This window comes from Camponotus vicinus, unplaced genomic scaffold (assembly GCF_025532165.1).
Source record: "Camponotus vicinus isolate PSW18456_S1 unplaced genomic scaffold, iyCamVici1.0 SCAF_8, whole genome shotgun sequence".
In the NCBI taxonomy this organism is placed as follows: Eukaryota; Metazoa; Arthropoda; class Insecta; order Hymenoptera; family Formicidae; genus Camponotus; species Camponotus vicinus.
In genome coordinates this window covers 15316960-15322728 of record NW_028141980.1, presented here as the reverse complement: position 1 = coordinate 15322728, position 5769 = coordinate 15316960, and the positions used below count along the sequence as shown (strand labels likewise).

The 5769-nt window shown below is 27.7% G+C and overlaps 1 long non-coding RNA gene across 1 annotated transcript; it reads left to right on the top strand.

The window, feature by feature from the left end:
- Nucleotides 1-388: 388 nt before the first annotated feature.
- Nucleotides 389-2520, top strand: LOC145975953 (uncharacterized). The gene is made up of 3 exons (XR_014440138.1): nucleotides 389-1660; nucleotides 2043-2121; nucleotides 2407-2520. It is a non-coding gene; the product is annotated as an uncharacterized LOC145975953 (long non-coding RNA).
- The last annotated feature ends 3249 nt before the right edge of the window (nucleotides 2521-5769 follow it).

The window sequence follows — 5769 nt, the reverse complement described above, 5'->3', positions numbered from 1 at the left end:
TAACGCTCCATTACAATATATTTACAAGCAATAATTATTTTTTTAGTGATTCTCACATTTCTCATACCCAAATGTACTCTCGTATCGCAGGTAACAATCGATCAAATGACTAATAATTAATTTTTAATACAATAAACATTTTAAGGAATATTTGGCATTTGTATTATGTAATTTTATAATATACTTTGTAATTTATTTTCTAATTAAAGAAGCGAATTAATCAGAGTTTGGTACTTGTTTTTTTTAAACATATCTCATTAAATATGTATATCGCATCTCTTTTAATCGAGAGAAAAAAGTGATATAGATAATCTTTCAATTATAAAATAAATTCCAAATTATATATTATAAAATTATATAATACAACCCCCCATGGGTACACCTTGACGCGGTGGGAGGGCTTAGTACTTGGATGATGCCTTGAGGTTTATCTTAAATTTTTTTATTTAGGATAAATCTTAAGGAGTCTGAAGGGGAAGCTAAGTACCCGTTTGCACAGCATTGCCACGAGTCGCACAATGGTTCATATGTGGCACGGGCATTTAATGCGTTGGACGCATATTGTGTCGTCGACTTTTCGTCGTCGGTGCCGTCAACGTGTCGTGGACGGCGGCGTTTCGTTGCCGCGTTTTCGCGTTTAGCTTTTTCGCGTCATCGCGTCATCGCGCTTCCGCGTTGAACTTTTTCGTATAAATCCCAATTTCATTATTATTAACGAGTCTCTACTTCCGATGCCAACTAACCGGGATGTTTCACCGAGTCGTTGCTATGCAACGTTCTCGCGCCTCGTGCATCGTGACACTTGGTAATGCCGGCCGCGCAGGACGTATGTCCAGTACATATGTACATGGGCGCGCGGTTTTGAGCTTCAGCTCAAGTCGGCTTAGTGATATCACGCTCTGCTTCGTCAAGTGATTCGGCCCTAATCGGTTAGAATTCAATCGATTGTTTCGTGAATGGTCGTTAATGGGTCCTTTCTCTTTTGCCGTCTAACAGTCATACGCACAGCGTGTTAACCCTGTCGAGACTCCGTCGAGTGGATTCCCTTAGGCACGATTTTCGCTCGGTGAAAGAGGTTGCCTCCCCATTTTCTAAATTGCTGATTGTTAGCATTTAAAAAATGTGGGTATCCTCTTCTTTTGCCGTCTACTAGCCTGGTGTAGCATATAGCAACCGCGAGAGACATAATATGTCCGGGCGGAGCACCTGAAATCGTGTTTAGCGGGTCCAGGTTCGATACGAAATAGGATAATTATGCGTGAAAAAGAGTTGAGTGAACTTCATTTGCTTCTATTCCGTCAATCGTTTCGTCTTCTTTCCGGTTTGGGCTTAATCTTTGCTCGTTGTATCGTTGCGTTCCCGACCTGTTGGCTCGAAGCTGATTCTAGTAGGTGAAATGGGATTTTCGCTCGTACCGAAACCGGGAGTGCCGTTCAAAGTATATACATATTAAGTATATACATCGCGCGATCAAATACAAAATTTTTAATCGCTCCGAAATAGTGCGGAAACCGTTCAGTATCGCGCGTAAAAGTGCGGAAATAGCGATAAAAATATCGCTCGTAAGTGCGGGAGTGTCGTTAAAAGTATCGCGCGTCAACAACATGAGAGAAGGAGGAGGCCTAGGAGAGGCATCGGGCACCGGTGGAGCAATCCGATGGTAAATAATTTATCACTAATATATAATTATTTATCAATTGCACATGCGAGATTTAAATTAAGTGATTAATCGTGTAACTTGACTTTTATTTACATAATTTATTTACATAAATTAAATAAGAGAAAATTAAAAAAGATTTTTATATAAAAGTTATAATCTTGTAAAAGTCTTTATACTTTTAGAGTATTATAGCTTTTATATATAAGAGTTATTGGAGAGTTATTAATAAAATTTAATATAAAATTATTTTATTTATCTGCTTATTATTTTTTTTATATACATCGAATATAAAATTCAATGCACACAATAATAATTTTTTAAAGTATTAATTTAAATATTTATTTTGCTGCTATAATTTGGATCTTTTATTTGTCTATTACAGATCAACATAGCGATCCTGACAATCTGAGAAGAGGAGGAGGCCTAGGAGAGGCATCCTGCACCGGCGGAGCAACCTGATGGTATTACTATTTATATATTAATTATTATAAATTGCATTAATTTGGTTTACTTATTTAAATGATCTAAAAAGAAGAAGAATTGAAGAAAAAAGCTTTTATATAAAATCTATAAAAATTCCTATTTAAAAAATAATTTTTTAAAATTTATAAAATTCCATATTTATATATATTTGCTTCTTATTGTATATGATTTAAAATTTGCTACGTGTAAAATAATAATTGAATATAATGAAATATTAATTATTTTAACTATTATAATTTTGATTTTATATTTGTATGTTATAGACATCGTAGCCTCAATATTAACTCCGCTGTTGCGCATCAGTGTCGGTGAGTAACAAACTTTTATTTAATTTTAAGGTAACGGATTTGTAGATGTAGATTGTAGATGTAGATTATAGCTAGATCCGTTGCCTTAAAATGGATGGACTAAAACAAATTAGATATATAACCTTTTAAACTTTCTTTCAATATGCATTAAAACATATTAACATTTCAAATTAAACATTAACTAGAGAAAAATAGAAAAAAAATTCAATTCTTTATTAATTTATTATTTTAATCAATTATTTATTTTATTTAATAAAGAACATATTAGTAATAATAAGTTAGTAGTAATAGTAATTTTATTAACACTATATATAATAATTTACTTTTATAATTCACACTGACATTATTTTAATTTTTTATAGTCCATCCGTCTCTATGTAGCGTAGCATATCAAAAAAAGTTTGCCTTGACTGATATAATGTATAATAAGTTATCGATCAATTAAACTATATAATGTTTAAAAAGACTAATGAATGATACTATAAAGTGAAAATACAGTATATAAGTAAATATTGAATTAATTTTATTTTACTGTAAATTTATTATAAATTTTTTATTATAAATAATATTATATATTATAAAAATTGCAATCGATCAATTTTTATTGGCTTGGCATTATATAACATTATATTAGTTAAAGCAAAGTTATATTAAAACAGCGTACATCAAACAGTCGTTATTTATTACGACTAAATGAGCGTAAAATTACGTTCAAGCATTGGTGAAAATAAGTAGCCGGCAACAGAAGTTAATAGAGGAGATTTTCTTCGTCATTGACTTTCGATAGAAGTCGAAATTACATCTCTAATACATATGTGCAATTGCACGTAATGTATATTAAATGTGTAAAATAAACGGGTACGCGTAAAATAAACAGATAAAATAAACGAGTACGCGTAAAATAAACGAGTACGTGCAAAATAAATGATAATATATAAAAAATAAAAAGACGCGAAAAATAAACGAAAACAGAAAAGCGCTATCTCGGTGCGTTGAATAAAATTCTAATTAGGGCACATTTCTCTTAACCTCGTGTAATTAATTGCTAAGTAAGGTGACTAGGATTGTTAGGATCACTGAGGTTAGGATTACTAGGGCTGTTAGGATTGTTAGGATAATTAGGATTGTTAGGATCACTAGGGCTGTTAGGATCACTAGAGTTTTATTACTAGGATTAATAAGTTTGCCGTAGTATTTTACATAATAAGATTTTCATTATTATTATGTAATATACTATAAAGTTCTTTATAAGATATTAAAACGTATTAAGGCTGTAATTTTTAAGATCGCAAAATTATATATTTAAAAAAAACTATGCAACCAAGATTAATGTATAATGTTATACACATCAATTTTATTCTTAATTTTTTTTAAATATCTATATTGCATATAATATGAATTACATGTAATATAGATGTTTAATAATTTCATCATATTATAAATTATACATTGCTGTATTGTAAATTAGATTGTTAGTAAGTTATATTGTTAATTACGTTATGTAAATTATATTGTTATAAAAATTTCATATAATGTTAAATTCAAATGTAAATGCTATCAGTATCTAATAACTACGATAATTACGATATTAAATAAGACTAAATTAGAATATAAATAATTTCTTGGATTTTTTAATTTCTAATTTATTTGAATTAAAAGTATTGTTATTAATCATTTTCAAAAGTATTGTTATTAATCATTTTAAACAATAAAAGTGTTGCGTTTTATTGTTTTCAAATAGTTTGCGAATTATACGCAACATTGAATATTTATATGGAATATTACAATTGAATATTGCATTTATTTGATATTGATAGCATTAATTGCAATCTATATTGTGAACTTATATCTATATATCTTAAAAGCTATATAAATATATTGTAATTGTAATAATATATATATATATATATATATATATATATATATATATATATATATATATTGTATATATTTATATTGTATTTAAAATAGTATGTTTATAATATATATATCTATATATTGTAAATTATAAAAATTACACGAAATTGAAAGGATGCATAACAACATAAAATAACAAACACATCTTTTAAATTAATATATTGAATAATATAAATACTAGTTCTTTTGAAGTTATTGTTTTAAAATTATTTTAAAGTTACATATTTTTGATATTAAAAAATTATTAATAAAGAAAAAGATTATTAATGCAGAAAAGCTTTGTTTCCAAATTCCGTGATTCCGATTATATCTTGTGCCAATTATTTTAATATATAAATACAAATGATTGAACAATATGTATGAAGATTCAATATTATAAAATTATAAGCCAATGATTCAATATTAGTTTCTCGCTTACGAAATTTAATGCCCGCTCTTTTGACATTATAAAATTGCGAGCTAAGAAAATTATTGAGACATTCGAGACTTGATATTAATTAAATGTATTCGCGAATTTTGTTTCAGAGTTAAATATTTATTAATAAATTAATAAATTATATTACAAACCGTATTCTTTCGCACTTTTGCTGAGATGTGATCGCTATTTTGTGTCAGATGGACACTAACGAATGCTTCGTACTGCTAAAGAGTCGAAATAGTCTTTTTTGCAGAAAGATCATTTCTCGTCGGTTCTTGTGAAATCCATCTACGACGTCTAGTTCGGTGCCTTATTGAGAACTAGGGTTTCTGTTGCAGAACTGAAATTAAACCTGTGTTTTCTTAACAGTTTCTGAGAGTAATGGTAATTAGTAATGGTTTTAACAATGAATTAATTATAATCAATTTTTTTAAATTAAATCACGAAATCAAATAAATAGTATATTTTGAAGAAATATTAAGAGTTATTAAGAGTTATTCTTATTAAGAGTAACTCTTATTAAGAGTTTCTTCTTATTAAGCATTCTTTTATTATTATTATTGTTAATATTAATATTATTATTAATGTTAATATTATTTTAATGTTTTGAAAAATTTAATAATAAAATATTGAACATTGGATATAGCTATTATATATAAATAAATATTAATTTATGAAGTAATAAATTTAAATGAATCTGTTTGCTCGCGTCTTTGACGATTATTTTCGACAGAGCATATGGTTACGAACGAATATGTTTTATTAATTAATTTTTAATCAATTTTATTTTAGATCTTATTTTCAGATGTTGGATATCCCGCCATTCCAAGCTATTAATATTTTTAACTATGTATAATTCACGTTTAATATGTGTTATATATGTATATATATATATATATATATATATATATAAAATAAAATATATGCGCATGTGATACATTATTTGATAGAACTTTTCATTTGTTGATATAGTATTATTAATC